Genomic DNA, 17,875 nt, shown 5'->3' with positions numbered 1-17,875 from the left:
GCTAATACCAATCATCCGTACCCCGAAAGTCCCGGGTATGAGCATCACACTTATAAATATACCAGACCACTCCGATAACTACCTCTCTTGCATTACCGATCTAAGTAAATCTTAAATCTAACGTCTCAACTGTGCAATGAACAGAGAATTCGCTTTGTGTTTTTGCCGCGCGCTTGCTCGCCTAATTGGTTTAATAGCGTCCGATTTGGAACGCCTGTTTGTGGGACACCAGGATTTTATGAATGCAGTGATAAGTTTGCGATTTGTTTAATATATAATATTTGCTTAATATTGCTTGTATAGCTTATATGAGTGTGAGAAACGTCGTGTCAGTGCCGTACATTGCCATGGGTGCTCTTTCAGTGGATAGAAGAGAGCGGAATACAAAGAGAACTAGAGATCGATATCTAAAATCAAATCTCATCTCGGTATTTACACGTTGCACTGCAGGCTCATAATGGAGGACTTGGGAGGTGGTACCAACACCCACACGTGTCCAGGGCGAATTGGGAACATAACAGACGCATTTTTTGCAGGTGTGTCCAGGTTTCCTCACGTTTTCCTTTTCCGTAGAGCTCATGGTGAAGAATTTCAAATGTAATTCGTACATAATTTTGAGAAGCCCGGGCTCGAACCCATGACCCCCAGTTTTTGAGATTCGGTACTCCGAATTCAATGATGAACGTTCCTAATCAGCACTGGACCCGAGTGGATTATCAGCTAAATCCCTCCCATTCTGAAAAGAGACCTGTGCCCAAGTAGGACAGGCATTTAAAATGGTTTCGGCATGTCAAATTACTGCCCCGCCGTCTCTGAATAGTTACGCACTTATGACTAATAATAACTACTAATGTTAATTTCATTTTCTTTATAGTGGTACGGTCTTGGTCGGCTCAATGTCATTCATTCTGAATGACCGAATGAATGAATGACATGACCCGCTCCCGTTTTCTTTGATTTTGAGCGTTTTTTCTGTCATTGTAGTCGTAACGGTCGTTTCTTTAGAAAGTGTATTAACATGCGTTTTCTTTTACAGATGTCAGATATTGGATGGTGATTTGTTAATAATTGGTGAGTGAAATTTTCATGTTTCTATTTTGTAGGTAAAAATAAAATATCTAATCCTGCCGTGAAGCAGCAGTGCTTGCACTGTTGTGTTTTAGCGTGGAGAGTGTCATGAGAGTAGGCTTTACTCTCATGTGGTTTGAAATAAGGTGCATGTACGACAGGCTTTACATCGGACTTGATTTAAAGATGACTTGTCAAGACGTTGGTGTTTCATTCCACAATCATCTAATAAATGCTAATGCACTTATTACAGAGAGTAAGACAGCCGGTGAAATTACTGGCACTTGAGGTATCCCATCTTAGGCCTCTGGGTTGGCAACGCATCTGCAATCCCCCTGGTGTTGCAGGTGTCTATGGGCGGTGGCGATCTCTTACCATCAGGAGACCCACTTGCTCGTTTGCCATCAAGTCGAAAAAAAATATCACAAGCGGGCCACATCGCTTGAAGAACAGATGAACAGATAAATGGCTGCCACGAACCGGAATACAAAATGTTGGCAGACCTCCCACTAGGTGGAATGACGACATCGACAGAGTTTCGGGCAAACGGTGGATGCAAGTGGCGTTCCATCTAAGACCTGTATTCAATAGTGAACGAACATCTACCGTTTAAGTAATAGGTAACGCAATTTTTGGAGATTTTTGACCGAGAATTCGCCAAACCGATTTAGATGAAATTCAGTATACAGATATTTTGAGTCCCGGGGAAGGATATAAGGTGCTTTGGGGTAATTCTGTAAACGGGGTTTTTCCATTTATTTAAAATTTCTCCTAAACGTGTCGATGTTTAACCACTGGCAGCACTTAAATAGACGCCCTATTTACCGCTCCTCGCGTCTCTCCAGATGATGCGAGGCGCTGACATCGGTTGGACGTGCAATATATTTTTTTTAGGTCGAGTGCATTTTCGTGCCAAAAAATTAAATACGAAATAACCCCAACACCGCTATCTCTAAAACCTGATAAGTTACAAGATTGAACTATTAATGTTATGACAAATAATCGTTTTTTGCGAATGACTGTGTCAGTCTAAAAGGCCTAGATATAGTTTAAAAAAAAAAACCCGAATTACCCCTTTAGGGTTATTCCAGTGAAGTGATTCCCAAAATAACCCCAGCTTACTTTAGTATGGTAATTGTCTGAGGTATTCAAACTTTCAACTTTTCAAGATTTAGATTTTTTTATTTGTGGTGTAAGGGGGCCAACCTCCATCTATGGACCCCAAGCCAACCTTACCTGCCCGTGGTGCACCCTGCCGTCTAACAGACTGGGCTCTGGCAGCTGGCTGATTGCGGCATAGCGCAGCCAAAATCGGCACAGTTAAGTCCCCGGGCCTCGGATGGGCTGCAGCATCGGCGGTGCAATAAACTGTGCCCTACGATCGCCAACTCGCATGCCCAGTGTGGGGATTATGGGCAAACTCCTACCAGAATGAAGCGCACGGCAAAGAGATGGCCCCCAGTTCCCGGTCGCCCCGCTATTCCTTGCCATAGTAGCGTTCATAGTAACGGCGGGGCAGAGGATGCTAAGAATCCCGGGCGATCCAAGGCTACCTAAATAAACTGACCCTGGCTACGTAGAACGGACGGACTTTTAGGACTCTTCTAGCGCAGTTGGAAGTGGAGCTGGAGAACATAAGGTGGCATATTCAGGAGTTAAGTGAAGTACATAGAGAGGGAGAGGGCACCATCATCTTAGACTCGGGCCACCTTCTGTACTTCCGCGAGGATGATCAAACATCACAGGGTGGCGTAGGGTTCCTTGTTAATAGGTCCCTCTCTAACAACATTAAAGAGATCTCCAGTGTGTCGAACGTACCTGATACTTCGGCTATCAAAACGATTTAAACGATGTAGCATGAAGTTTATTTAGTTGCTTGCATACTTGCTTCTTTGAAATGATTATGGTTCACGCGAGCGTAGCCGCGGGTAAAAGCTAGTTCAAAATATGAAAGTGACATGGCATTTCTAATTGTTTTATATACTTACTAGTATATTCCCGCGGCTTCGCTCCTCTCCCCCTGTTCTGCTATTCGGGGCGGAGACAAACTCTACAATCCACACATCAAAGATCATAATAATCTGTCCAGCTGTTCTCGAGTAATAAATGGTGTAACTAATCCAGCTTTGTTCTATAATGTATGTAGATTTAATATTCCTTTGCGGCAAATTTTGAGAACCACATTGCGTTTGTGGGGTTATTTCGGAATACAGAGATTGAAAAAATCTGTAACTATGGATATTACTAACGAAATAAAATAAAAAAATGAATGGGGTAATTTCAGCCTAAAAAGAAATATGAACCTTGAGCCAAATTATAATAAAGTCCACCTTTCAATAACACGCAGAATAACCCCGCTATATTCCGAAATAGCCCCTGTGCAAAAAAAATAAGTAACTAGTTTTTGAATACCAATATTTCCATAAATCGATCATATTTTAAAAACTTTTTTTATACAGTATATAAGATCGATTAGTGGAAACGACAGAAATATCCTAAGACTTCAAATATAATGTACCAACTCGGAGTAATTAACGAAATTACAAAACGTCATGTCAACTCATCAAAAATCCACGTGGAATTACCCTAAAGCACCTTAGGATAGTTTATATCTCAGAAAATTGTATATTTCCCGCTAGACAGCGATAAATGAATTTACGCAGACGACAGTGTCGCGGGTAACAGCTAGGAGTTTTCATAAAAATATAACCCTGAGTATCATCTTACCCAGGAATATTATTCTAAGGTTTGAATAAATACGGTATTTGACTATTTTGTATATGTTTTATATATTAAAACTACACAATGCCTGTTATCGAATAGAAAAACAATTTTTAAGCTACCTTTACAAATAACAAAGTTATAAAGGTTTGAAACTCAAGATTAGACAGAGAAAGACATACTGGCATGTGACGTCACACGCCAGTACCGCCATACTCGCTGCATAGAGAAAAGCGTTTGAGAAAGAGACAGGTATATAGATTTTTCAAAAAATCACTATAAATCCAATTTTCAACCGATTTAAATTTTCTCTTCGCTAACCACTATCTGTATATCTATATTTTCATAATAATATTAAGATATGGCAAAATAAGGAGTTGTCAAATACCGTATTGAGTACCTATAGCTAATAAAGCGCTATTACTGCACAAGTGCACGTTTAAAAATAAGTAAGCGTCCATTCCGTCCGCGTTATGGAATAATCCACATACCGCCACAATCGCTGGGACGTCACGTACATAACGCATAACATCCTAGATTACTGTTGGTGGCGAGTGGGGCAAGGGACGAGCGAACGGTAGGTACCATCAGCCAAATATGTGGTCTACCACCCTAAAGTTGATAATCGTTTGCACGTCATAAAACAATAATGCCAATAGAAGTAAACAAGAACAAAAAGATTCCAAAAAACCAATCTTAATTTGATTGCTTAGTAACGATATCTCTTGTCCGGGTGAGCGGTTAGTTCCAATGGAGTGCCGAAAAAGTTTCTCGATGAGGGCTACGGCATAGATGTCGCTAGCGTCACTGCTTAAGTGGCTAAATAAGAAACAAACAAGCTGAGATATGAGGTGCATAGGGGAAATTCGTGTCGGTACCGTTGACCATCAGTGGTGTAGCGGTATAGCACGCGGTACGGAATACCGAGGACCTGGGTTCGATTCCCAGTGATGGTCTTATTTTTCTGGTTTTTCTGTGCATCTATATTTCAGTTTGTATTTTCAATGCCAATAGAAGTGTCTGTCAACTTGAAAGTTCGACTTTAGCGACATATTCATTTGATAGGAACTTGTTTAAAAATTGATAGACCACTTATTTGGCTGATGGTACCTATGGTATAAATGTAATTTATTTATGTTAATTTAATATTTCGCTTTTTTACTTTTCATTGCGTGTCTTAAGTTATTTTTTATTGTAACAATATGGGTTGGTGGTATCAAATGAAAGCTTAGGTAGGTTAGCTTAGTTGTTGTGTACCTCAACAATGATATTTTTTCCGAGTGGACTTTATAAACCAGACCCTAGATTTACTGTTCACTGACGGAACCCTGTGCGATTTAGTCTTTATATTTTTTGCCTTGCCATGATCGACTGGACATTAAGCCACGATCGACCGGTTGCTACCTATTATGAAACATTTTGAACATGAAACTACCGTGATTATAAACATTATTTGTTTCAAGGGTCAATTTTGCTGACGTATTGATTTGAGATATGAGATTATTTTGAAACTAGTGACGATTCACAAGAGCATCGAAAAAAATTATTTTTTTTAAATCAATAAACTCTGCTTTAAAAAACATTAAATAAAAACTAAAATAAAAAGCCTAGTCTAGTACTCTCTTACGTTTTTTACCCGAGCAACAGCGGTCAAACCGCTACCGCGCCCGCTCCCGCCGCCGCCCCTGACTCGCTCGCGTGGCATACTGCGGCGAGCGTGCGCCGACCCAAATACCCGCCTCTAACGGTGCGTGTGCGCCGACCTTTACTTCAGATCCGTGCGAAGGATGCCTGTCAAAGTCATTCTGCTGGCTGTCGTACTGTCATGTACTGTGGCCCGTTTGGAGCTGAATGAAAAAGAAAAACTTTCTTATCGGAACTATTTGCCCTCGATTTTCTGCCCACGCCCGTGGGAACTATAAAATTTGCCGGGATTTTATTTTACCCCCTTCTTAGGGTCTCAAACTAGAGGGTTTCCTCACGATGTTTACCTTCACCAAAACCATCCATCAACCATACCATCCCAGCCTATATACGTCCCATTACCCACTGCTGGGCACAGGCCTCCTCTTAGAATGAGAGGACTTGGGCCTTAGTTCCCACCCGGGCCCAGTGCGGATTGGGAACTTCACACATACCATTGAATTGCTTCGCAGGTTGTGCAGGTTTCCTTACGATGTTTTCCTTCACCGTAAAGCTCATGGTAAATTTCCAAAGTGATTTCGCACATGAATTTCGGCAAATTTAAAGGTGCGATCGGATCATATGATCAAACCACTGGGCCACCACGGCTCAAACTACATACTTCGGTATTATACTGGTATACAGGATGGTGCATTTAGATCGGTCAGTATGGGAAAGTCTGAAACTATAAGACATACGAAGATCTGTTCTTAGGAACCATGTCATCGATTTCAGTAACAAGGAAAACTGCATTCATACATTTAAAAAAACTTGCACTCAGTCCGGGAATAGAACCCGGACGTTTTGAAAAATAAAAATTGCATTATTAAAAATATGTAATACGAAGCCTTTTATTCGTTCTAGATATCGCATTTCCTAGTAAAATTTATTGCTTATAACCTAGACTACCGATATGCAAATAGAAATAAATAAATATTAAATGAATATCACGGGACAATTCACACCAATTAACCTAGTCCCAAAGTAAGCTTAGCAAAGCTTGTGTTATGGGTACCAAGCAACGGATAAATATAATTATATAGATAGATACCATACTTAAATACATATTAAACACCCAAGACCCGAGAACAAACATTCGTATTTTTCATACAAATATCTGCCCCGACACGGGAATCGAACCTCAAGCTTCGTAGTCAGGTTCTCTAACCACTAGGCCATCTGGTCGTCTTAGTAGAAATACCTAATGAAACATTTATTTTTCAAAATGACCTGGTTCGATTCCCGTGCTGAGTAAAAGTTTTTTTTTTAATCTATGAATGCAGTTTTTCTTGTTACTAAAACCGATGACATGGTTCTTAAGAACAGATCTTCGTGTCTTATAGTTTCAGACTTTCCTATACTGACCGATCTAAATGAGCCATCCTGTATATCTATAGTATCTATCTAATCTATACCATCCTACCATTATCCAGTGGCACGACTTGGGTCTTCCAGGGTTGGCAGCGCTAAGTTTGACGACCGGGTAGCTGAGTTGTTAGTGACCTTGACTACGAAGCTAGCGGTTGCGGGTTCGGTTCCCGCGCCGGGCAAATATTTGTATGACGAATAAGAACACATTCGCACAAAATGGTAACAATTTCACGGAAGCAAGCCAAACTATTTATCACAAAAAGCCTTAATTAAAATGTCATTGACCCCGACAGTAAAATTTGATAGTTTCTGTCAATATCTGGTTTATAAATTAATATGCATCTGTTAAATTGTGCGTAGGCGCAGACAGCCATTTGCAAATAGAAAAATATCCTTCAAAAGCTTAACGGCAAATACTCCCACACTTTAATCGTAGCTAATACCTTCAAAAGTTAATTAAACTATTGAATTGTTAATTTTATTTTGGAGGGTTCCCGTTCATTTTGGTTAAAATCCGGTCATTAGAGTCTTCCATTCTAAGACTCAACTCTTATCTCTTTGAGTCATATCGTTTAACTTAAGTTCTTAAAGAACTTGAGTGTGCCGCAAAGACTCGAATCCTTTATAAACGATATAGAGATTATCCATTACAGACTGCTTTCAATAATCCTTCTCTAATATATAAGGCAGGCGCAGGTGGTAGTGGTAGGACCTTGTGCAAGGTCCGCCCGGATTGCTACCACCATCTTGCTCGCTAATCCTGCCGTGAAGCAGCAGTGCTTGCACTGTTGTGTTTCGGCGTGGAGAGTAAGGCAGCCGGTGAAATTACTGGCACTTGAGGTATCCCATCTTAGGCCTCTAGGTTGGCAACGCATCTGCAATGCCTGGCGTTGATCTCTTACCATCAAGATACCCACTTGCTCGTTTGCCATCCAGTCGAATAAAAAAAATGCTTTAATTTTTTATTGACAAATAAATAAAGTCCACGAAGGCAAACTTATCTCTTAAACGTATCGGCTATTTCGACGATTGACACGACAATAGTTAAAATGGCCGAAACTTACAAAAACACAGGCCGTTCGAACCCTAAATAGCGAAAAAACGTAAGCAATTTTCCTAAAACAACTTAACTGTGACAATGAACCGCAGTTCAAACTGAACCCTGGTTACTTACCGTTCGTAACGGTGCGGCTATTACCATGGTTAAATAACTTCCTAACCAACCATTAAGTAGCGACATATAATTAATGTCAAGTTCAATTAGTTGTTTTGATTGACTCGTGCGCAGACATCATCGTCATCATCTCTACCTCATCCCAGCCTATATCCGTCCCACTGCTGGGCACAGGCCTCCTCTCAGAATGGGCCCAGTGCGGATTGGGAACTTCACACACACCATTGAATCGCATCGCAGGTTTGTGCAGGTTTCCTCGCGATGTGAAGCTAATTTCAATGAATTTCGAAGAGGTGTAATAAAATCGTGGTACTTGACCTACTCTCAGAATAAGAAAAGCTTGTACTATGGACACTAGGCAACGGATAAACATACTTATATAGATAAATGCATACTTAAATACGTATTCAACAGCCAAGACCCGAGAGCAAACATTCGTATTATTCATACAAATATCTGTCCTGGCCGGGAATCGAACCCGGGACCTAGAGGTCGTCAAGTAATTGGGACAGTATGACTGAACATCTGTAGTGGTCTAGTGGTTTGACCTAAGGCCTCTCAAGTAGAGGATCGTGGGTTCAAACACGGACTCGTACCTCTGGATTTTCCGAATTCATGAATCCATGTGCCAGTCCATGGGTGCCATGGCAAAAAACACATTTTTTTTCAAATAGCTGCCAAACGAGCATGCGGGTCACCTGATGGTAAGTGATCACCAACGCCCATGGACGCCTACAGCATTATTAGGACTGCCGGTGCGTTGCCGGCCTAAAAAGGGGCTAAAGGGGAGGGAGAAAGAAGCAAGAGGGAAGGGGAGTTGGGACTCCGGAACACAGTAGCAAAGCTACTACATTTGCACAAACCTGCGAAGCAATGTACCTAATGGTGTGTGTGAAGTTTTCTTATTGGGCCTGAGGACGTTAAGGCCCGCTACTGTCCATGCCCTCTCGTTTTGAGAGTTCGGAGACCAGCAGTGGGGCGTATGTAGACTGAGATGATGCACTGAAAAAAAACGGATAGCTGAACTAGTTCTGCTATTTGACGTTTCGCCAAAATTTACTAATTAGGAACCAAAATAATGCTAATATTGCAAAACTGATTTTGTAAGACATCACCTAACTTTTAGCTACTCAAGTTATGTTTCAAGCACAGATATAGATTACACTAGATAACGCAAATGCATCTACTTCGCGCCCCATACAAAGACTGACCGCTAACTGACTAACTCATGACTAGTGACTGACTCGAGCCCCACGACGAGGGCGGGCGGCGCATTCGAATCGATTTTGCGCGGACATCGGGGAATTCACATCGCTAATTCGCTCATGAGACGTCACAGTAGATATAAAAAAGTGACACGGTTGGTTTTCATACAGATTGAGGTGTTTGCGTTATCTAGTGTAATCTATATCTGTGGTTACAATTAACAGTTTTTTTGTTACTGTTAGGAAATCTTTTTTTTTTTTCAGTCATCATGATGATGATTGACTTTAATCCTGTAAAAATTTCGTAGGATTTTTTTTTTCCGTCCGCGACTCCGACTTGAACTTGGCCAGCCCTAGAATAGACAGAATTGATAGGTAACTTCTATTTTATGTCATCATCATCATCAACCGAAAGACGTCCACTGCTAAACAAAAGCCTTCTCAGCCACAATGAACGTCAACCCGCCACTTGCGAGACGACATCGTGAGAGTTGCGGACAATCTGTGTATGCAAGCGAGTTGTTGTATTGTGGCTATTTCACGTAGTTAATTCTAAATTGTTCTAGTACATGAATAAGTACTCAAAACACGGCGCAGTTCCCTATCTCCTGTGATTGATAACGACAGATATATGTAGCTCTTATCTCTGATGGATCGAGCTGGCTCGGATCAGAGAGTAAAGGTGCTGGAAAACTTTACCGATCCATCAAACAATCCGTTTGTATTTATTATATCTAACCATGTTAAGTCCATAATGTGTAAAGATATTCCAATATTGGCGACGGCATTGTACAGTCGAACAAACTGACTCATGTACAGTCAACGTCATAAATAAGTAATCATTTCTGTACCTTGTCGCTTTCAGTCGTTACACAATTTCGTACGGCTTTTCAAACATGACGTTAAAGTGACAAGGTGCAAAAGTGATCACTTATTTATGACGTTGACTGTACCAGGGTGGAACATTTTAATAATCAATCCATACTTAATATTATAAATGCGAAAGTGTGTGTTTGTATGTTTGTCCGTCTTTCACGCCGAAACGGAGCGACGGATCGATGTGATTTTTGGGATAGAGATAGTTTATGGGCCAGAGAGTGACATAGACTACTTTTATCCCGCTTTTTATAAGGCTGACTGAAATAGCATGCAAATACAAACTTATCGACGACAAAATTCTATAGTTACACAATTAATAATAAATATATGTATAGGACAAATTACATTAAATTTAGATTAAATTAAATTGAACAAATTACATATTAATTTCAATTAAATTACAAATTAAAACGAATAAAACTACCAATTAAATTCATATAAATTAACCACATAATTTAAATTGAGTTAGACTAGATTAAATTTAATTGTAATAAAAAGATTAAATTAAATTGAATTAAATTAATTATCATTCCGATAGCCGTAGTGAGTTCAGTCTACCAGAGTTTACAATCCTAACCATAAACCTCAGCTATTAATACCTACCGGCTGCGTAAGCGCAGAGGCTGGCAATAATTTACTAAGCCAATAAAAGGCTTGTATTTCTGAAGTTAATTTGCGTTGTAATAGAAATCCTACTAATATTGTAAATGCGAAAGTTTGTGAGAGTATGTTTGTTTGTTATTATAAACGGCTGGAGGGATTTAGATGAAATTTAGTATCTACCATCAGCCAAATAAGTCGTGGTGGCCTAGTGGTTTGACCCATCGCCTCTCAAGCAGAGGGTCGTGGGTTCAAACCCCGACTCGCACCTCTGAGTTTTTCGAAATTCATGTGCGGAGTTACATTTGAAATTTACCACGAGCTTTGCATCGTGAGGAAACCTGCACAAACCTGCGAAGCAATTCAATGGTGTGTGTGAATTTCCCAATCCGCACTGGGCCCGCGTGGGAACTATGGCCCAAACCCTCTCATTCTGAGGGGAGGCCTGTGCCCTGCAGTGGGACGTATATAGGCTGGGATGATGATGATGATGATCAGCCAAATAAGTGATCTATCAATTTTTAAACAAGTTCCAATCAAATGGATATGTCGCTAAAGTCGAACTCATGTTGATAGACACGTCTGTTGGCATTATTGTTTTATGACATGCATACGATTATCAACTTTAGGGTGGTAGACCACATATTTGGCTGATGGTACATAGCTGAATCTAGGTGTTAAGGTTCATCGTTTGCCCTAATTTCATGAGCCATAAAGTATCGTTTATTATAATTCTCGTTTGTCAGGAAGTAATAAATTACTGAAACAGTATTTTCATCAAAATTAATATTATCCTGACCTAACCATCTGCGTTCCATAAAATGACATATAATTAAAAAACTGACGTTCATAAGTGCTTGTATTGAATACCTATAATTGGATAGATTAAATATTTTGATTTTGACTTGGAACACCCCAGCGCTGATTTTCAGTCAGCACCGTCGGTGACACTGACTGCTATATCTAAACACGCACGCAGTAGCGTGTCAAGCCAAGTTCAAGCTAACAGAACTGGCGAGCAGCACCGTGTGTAATTTTACCCAATAGATGTACCTACTACCATTATTACATAAATCAGTGGTTTTCTACTGGAGCGCCGCGTATATTTTCAGGTGTGCTGCGATTGCCACGAAGTGTATGCTGCATTGAAGTAATGAATAGCTATTTTAATGAGAAAAAGGTACGAAAACAACTGACGCGTGGCGTGTGCGAGTAGCGATGTCAGGTTGTTATGGCAACAGAGCGGAAGCCGGTCCGACTCGAACTTGGCTATTTTTACTGGTGTGCCTTGAAAAGTGTGCCGTCAAAACGAAAAGGTTAAAAACGCCTGGCATACTTAAATACTCGTAGTAAGACTGGAAGCTACTTTCCACGTTTTACTCCTAATTTTGAACCACACGCAAGCACAATAAACTTTCTATTTGCGATATCATCATGTCTTGAAAATGGCCATATAAAATCAAGATAAGCTGGGAACATGACCGACCTTACCTTCTAGTGTACTATACGATTGGCTCTGTGCACGACATCAGCGCCACCTAGCGTCCGCAACTTTTATGGCTCTGATGCTCTGACGTTTTGAAATTTCATCGCGACATTGTGACAAAAATCAAACCTATAACGTATTAATTTATAATACAAAATTACTGTGATACCGTGATTTGGGTGGACAAAAGGTAGTGAATTCATTTTTGGTCATTAAAATTAAATCAGGTAAGTAAAATTTATTCAAAAAGTGTGTTTTATTTTCGTTATGTCAGGGTTTGTTTACTTCATGTTTAGTTGTACTTTTACTGTAAAACGAAAAGATAAAGCTATCTTATTGGTCTCTTTGAATAAAAGTAAAATTATATAATTCAAGCTCGCATCATAACACAAACATCTATTACTAAAATTAGGTAGTTAAAGTCTATACAAATTGCTTTGTTAATGACAGATTCATATGACAGATGACAGAACCTCAAAAACGGCTAAACCGATATAAAACATTGCTAAGAACTACCGCAAGGAAACCCGCTTTCACGAAAATAAATGCATTGAAATCGGTTCATCCGTTTGGGAGCTATGATGTCACAGACAGACAGACAGAAATTGACTTCAAACTAACAAAACCCCTCTTTTTGCGTCGGTAGTAAAAAAAAAGTCCGTCAGAAACTTATTGTTTAAACATGCTCATGATTGGACATCCGCATAAGGTACTTTGCATTCAATAAATTATCGGTTACTGCCCGACCGTAGGAACGCATTGTCCCAGCAAATCACAGACCACAACTCACGGCTCAATTAAGGGCACCGCTTTTATTGAGGAAGCGAGATATCTCTGTAACAAACGGACTGTCGCGACAACTTGGGAGAAGTAGTTCATTGCGTGGTAAAGACCTTCGCAGTAGAGCAGCTAAGAGGGCTACCGTTTTCTCGCTCACCAGTTGGCGCCACTGTAGACAAAGGTCCTGCCTGAGGTATTGGTCAGTTTATTATTACGGGCGTGAAAACAAAATTTACATTTAAATCATATTTAATACCTTAAAACCGAACCATAAAAATATCGAGCATGCCACTTTGTTCGGGGAAAAGGGAGGACAAAGGTTTCTAAAAGACACTCACTAAACACAGACATTCATTATGCGTCGTAATGCATATTTGCCATAATTATTTTCAGTTACCTATTGCAAAAAATTCATACAATTTTTCAAATAATAAATAAAACACGCGTAGGTCACCCAAAAACAGAGACATTTGACATTTCCGATGATTTTTTCACTGCTAGAAACAACATTGCCGTCAGCGGCCGCCATCTTCACACATAAACAAAGCGCTTGCAGCGCCTCTACTGGTAACTAATGTGACTATTTTACGATATGATCAAATGCGGGTTTTCACAGAGGAGAAATATCGCTAGATGGCGTTTTAGTATCGTGAGATCCGTTTGACGTTTGCTTGCGATTGGCTCATTTAATTATTTAACCAATCACGAGCAAACGTCAAATGTCAAACGGATCTCACGATACTAACGCCATCTAGCGATATTTCGCCTCTGTGAAAACCCTCATTATCTTGATCATTTCATGAAGTAGCAGCGCGTTTTTTTTTTACTTATTCGACTGGATGGAAAACGAGCAAGTAAATATTATAGTAAACGATTTCTTATCATTGATCTGCCCAAACCACATCAAGATGTGGCTAATAGACAGTGAAACTCATGAAATGAGACTCTTTCACGAAATTCTCGAGCATTTCAAGAAGTGAGCAAATCTACGATAAGGCCACACATATCTATCATCAAGTCTGCTACGTCCTTTTTTATCAGTCCCCGTTGGATAAAGACGGAAATGAACGGCAACTCTTACGGTCAGTGTCGTAACATTGTCGCATACAAACCGCGCGGCGCCTGCGCATAAATAGAACACGCCGCTACGACGGTCTCGGGCTTGACCGGTTTTGATTATCTTTACTATAATTTCTATAATTTGATATCGATAAACTTAGTATAATGAGTGCTAAGGGCATGATTGGAGTGCCACTTTCTTACGTAGGTTCGGTAGACTATGTATTTATTATGATTGTACGAAGAAGCAATCTACTATACTCTGTTCCAACGGCAGGCGAAAAAACTATGGACAGCCTTTCGCATGCATCTCTCAACGTCATTCTAAAACATGATACAAGTTTATTGTCTTGAGTGACCACTAACAGCCCATGCTATGATAAACAATTGCATCGGACAAAATGATATACTTCTTCAATGTTCTTTTTTTCGCCTGCCTTTGGAACAGTATACATACAGTTCATTTCACTCATGGTGAAAATTTGGAATCAGCTTGCAGGGCCAGTATTCCCGGACTTTTGTCATCCCTTTTTTTCTGAACAAAACGAGACTAGGCAACGCTGTGGTTGCTCGATATTTTTATGGTACGGTTTTATTTTAAGGTGTGTTAAAGATTTAAATCTAAACTTTGTTTTCACGCCCGTATTAGCAGACTTTGAAAGCCACACTTAAAACCTCACGCAACAGTGGCGCCATCTAGAAAGACAAAAAACGATAGCCCTCATTGCTTTGCTCACCCGCGACCTTGTGATAGCTACGTTTATGCAAGAAATGTGTGTTCATGCAGTTTCTCCACCTCCACACTGTAAGATAACACACACATACCCATCTATCACCACCATACCACCACCACACACGGACGCGTTTCGAACTCAACCAGAGGTCATCTTCAGAGCAACACAACCGTTCACCATGCTACCAGATGTTAGACTCGCATCTTAGTCTTACCCCCTGTTTCACCATCTATGCCGTCTCTGTTTGTTATGTTATGTTCGAATAGACGAAGGCGGCATCACATTTATCCGTCAAATAAAATTAATCAATACGGGTGGTGAAACTGTGGGGGGGGGGGGCTCCAATACCAATAAAGAGATCTCTCTTCAGGCAGATGTTATGCCTGGGGACCGAAGTCCGAGGTATGCGTCCGAGTTGAGAAACTTCGATAGCGCGATGTCGGAGTTTCTATTGTTGTTCACTAGATGGCGCTAGGAGTCGCTACATCAGCCCCCTAGTCCCCCCTAGTCTTCTTCATATGAATCTACTCTATTAGTTACCTGCTGGAGAGCAAAATAATTATCACCGCCCATGGACATCTATAACATTAGTTGACTTACGGAGTTAGAGAGCTACGGTGCCACAGACATTCACGCCAAATAATTTTAATAATCTAACCTACAAAAAGTTGGAAAGCCCCCGACATTGTCAATTCAAAGTTCAATATCTCAAAAACGGCTAAACCGATTTTGATGAAACATATCTAAGAATCATCGCTAGAAAACCTGATTTCAAATAAAAGAAACGCATTAAAATCGGTTCACCCGTTTAAGAGCTACGGTGCCACAAACAGACAGACAGACACACGCGGTCAAACTTATAACAGCCCTATTTTGCGCCGGAGGTTGAAAATTGAAATCGGTCCTCTAAACTAAAACTAGATTAAAATGAAATAAACTAAAATTTATTTGAATTTTTATCGTTTGAATGGGAATAGTTTCAGACAGATAACAACTTCAAACTTATAACACCCCTCTTTTTTGCGTCGGGGGTTAAAAATCACTGTTAGCTTCAACTTACTAACCTCTTTACAGTACACCAATCCTTCGCAATTTTCGCAACCTATAGTTAATTGGAGCATTTTTAATTTCCGTTAAGCGTAACGGCGCAGTGACCGCTGCGCGTGTGTCATGTTTCACGCCAGGCAAGGTCGTCATGCGTTCCTTACTTGGCGCGTGGGGGAAGTCTGGAGAGGGAGCGGTTAAGGCTGTGGTTAGAGGCCAAGCGGATTGCGCTATCGATAAATCACATTGTAAGAAAGAAAACAGTTATTCGTGACAAAACACTTCCTCCCTCTAATAATATAAAATGCGAAAGTTCGTAAGTCTGTTTGTTTGTTACTTCATAACGTCTAAACAGCTAAACCGATTGAAATGAAATTCGGTATGCAGATAGTTCGCGTCCCGAGGAAGGTCGTAGAATAGTTTTATCCCGGAAAATGCTAAGTTCCCGCGGGATAGGGATAACCGAATTCTACGCGGACGGAGTCGCGGGTAACGGCTAGTAAAAAATTTAAAATAAAAAGTACCCCGTATGGTCACGAAATGGTCCCGAATTGGCATAAAGCTAGTAAGTAATTATTTCAAATATTACCTGAGACTTGACCTATTGAATGTTCCTTTAAAGTTAACCGTAAGTAACCATGTTATTTCTATTAATGAACTGAGCTGTCTGTCCATGTAATAGTAATGGAAATCATGAATAACCAACCAACAAAAAGTTGGAAACCCTCGACTTTGTCACTTCAAAGATCAATATCTCAAAAACGGTTGATTTTGATGAATCATCCCTAAAAACCATCGCTAGAAAACCTGCTTTCAAATAAAAAAAACTGCATCCAATTTGGTCCACCCGTTTAGGAGCTACGGTGCCACAGACAGACACACCTACGCGGTCAAACTTATAACACCCCTCTTTTTGCGTCGGGGGTTAAAAACATGGTGTATTTTATGAAGGTATGTTAGTATATTTGAGCCATAATTTCTGGCTTAAAACGACGACATCGCACGTATGATAGGCGAGGAAGAAAGCAACGCGTACGCTTATGCCTTACGTCGCTGTAGCATGTTTCGTGCTTTCAGTCGTGTGCAATAAATAGCGAAGAATTATGAACTGCGGAGAACCGGCATAAGTGCTGAATAAATGGAGAATCGTGGACGCTGCGTCTGAGAAACATTACTTGTAGGTATTCAAATGCAGAACGTTATTACTTAGATATTTCCTTTTTAGAGAGAGAAAGAGAGAGTCATCTATTCGCACAAATTCGACACACACTCAAACAAAAATAACACAAAATTAAAGTAAAATAAAAGTATGGATAAATAAATTGCTTCTGTCTACTTAGAACAATAATGTGAAATAGTGTGAAAAGGGCCCCACTCAGCATACTGTTGCAGCACTTGCAGCTAGCTGCAACGCTGTTTATAAGGGGCATCCGTTACAAATTACAATTAAGGTACAAACACACACTCATGGGCATTTCTATCTACTTGTACCCTGAGTTTATCTCTCCGATTTCAACAAAATTTGGAAGGCAGACTCGCCATGATTCCGAGCTGGAAAAACAGGGTTTCCAGATGTGTCCGTGTTGTTACGAAAATTATTAAGAAAAAATCGTAACAAAACGGACACATCCATACAATATTTTAGGGACACATCTGGAGACCCTCCTTTTCCAGCTTGGAATCATGGACTGAGTCTACCTCCTAAATTTTATTGAAATCGGAGAGATGTAACCTAACCAACATAAAGTTGGAAAACCCCCGACTTTGCCACTTCCAAGTTCAATCTCTCAAAAACGGCTAAACCGATTTTGATGACCCATGTCGAAGAACCATCGCTAGAAAACCTGATTTCAAATAAAAAACTGCAATCAAATCGGTCCACCCGTTTAAGAGCTATGGTGCCACAGACAGACAGACAGACAGACACACAGACATACAGACACACATAGCGGTCAAACTTATAACACCCCTATTTTTGTGTCACGGGTTAAAAATCAGGGTACAACGGTAGATAGAACATCTTCATACACACTGTAACAACATGAAAACTGATGGGTAGACAATCCCCAAT

At 40.3% G+C, this 17,875-nt stretch overlaps 1 protein-coding gene across 1 annotated transcript in view; it reads left to right on the top strand.

Annotated features, from left to right (window-relative positions):
- The first annotated feature begins 1,030 nt into the window (after positions 1-1,030).
- Positions 1,031-17,875, top strand: part of smash (smallish) — a 215,896-nt gene continuing 199,051 nt past the window's right edge. Inside the window, exon 1 of the mRNA XM_074103530.1 lies at positions 1,031-1,071. The gene's annotated coding sequence lies outside the window, so the exon portion shown is untranslated. The remainder of the gene's footprint in view (positions 1,072-17,875) is intronic.

The sequence above is a fragment of the Choristoneura fumiferana genome, chromosome 20 (genome assembly GCF_025370935.1).
Source record: "Choristoneura fumiferana chromosome 20, NRCan_CFum_1, whole genome shotgun sequence".
NCBI classification, from domain to species: Eukaryota; Metazoa; Arthropoda; class Insecta; order Lepidoptera; family Tortricidae; genus Choristoneura; species Choristoneura fumiferana.
This window is presented reverse-complemented; position numbering and strand designations above follow the sequence as displayed.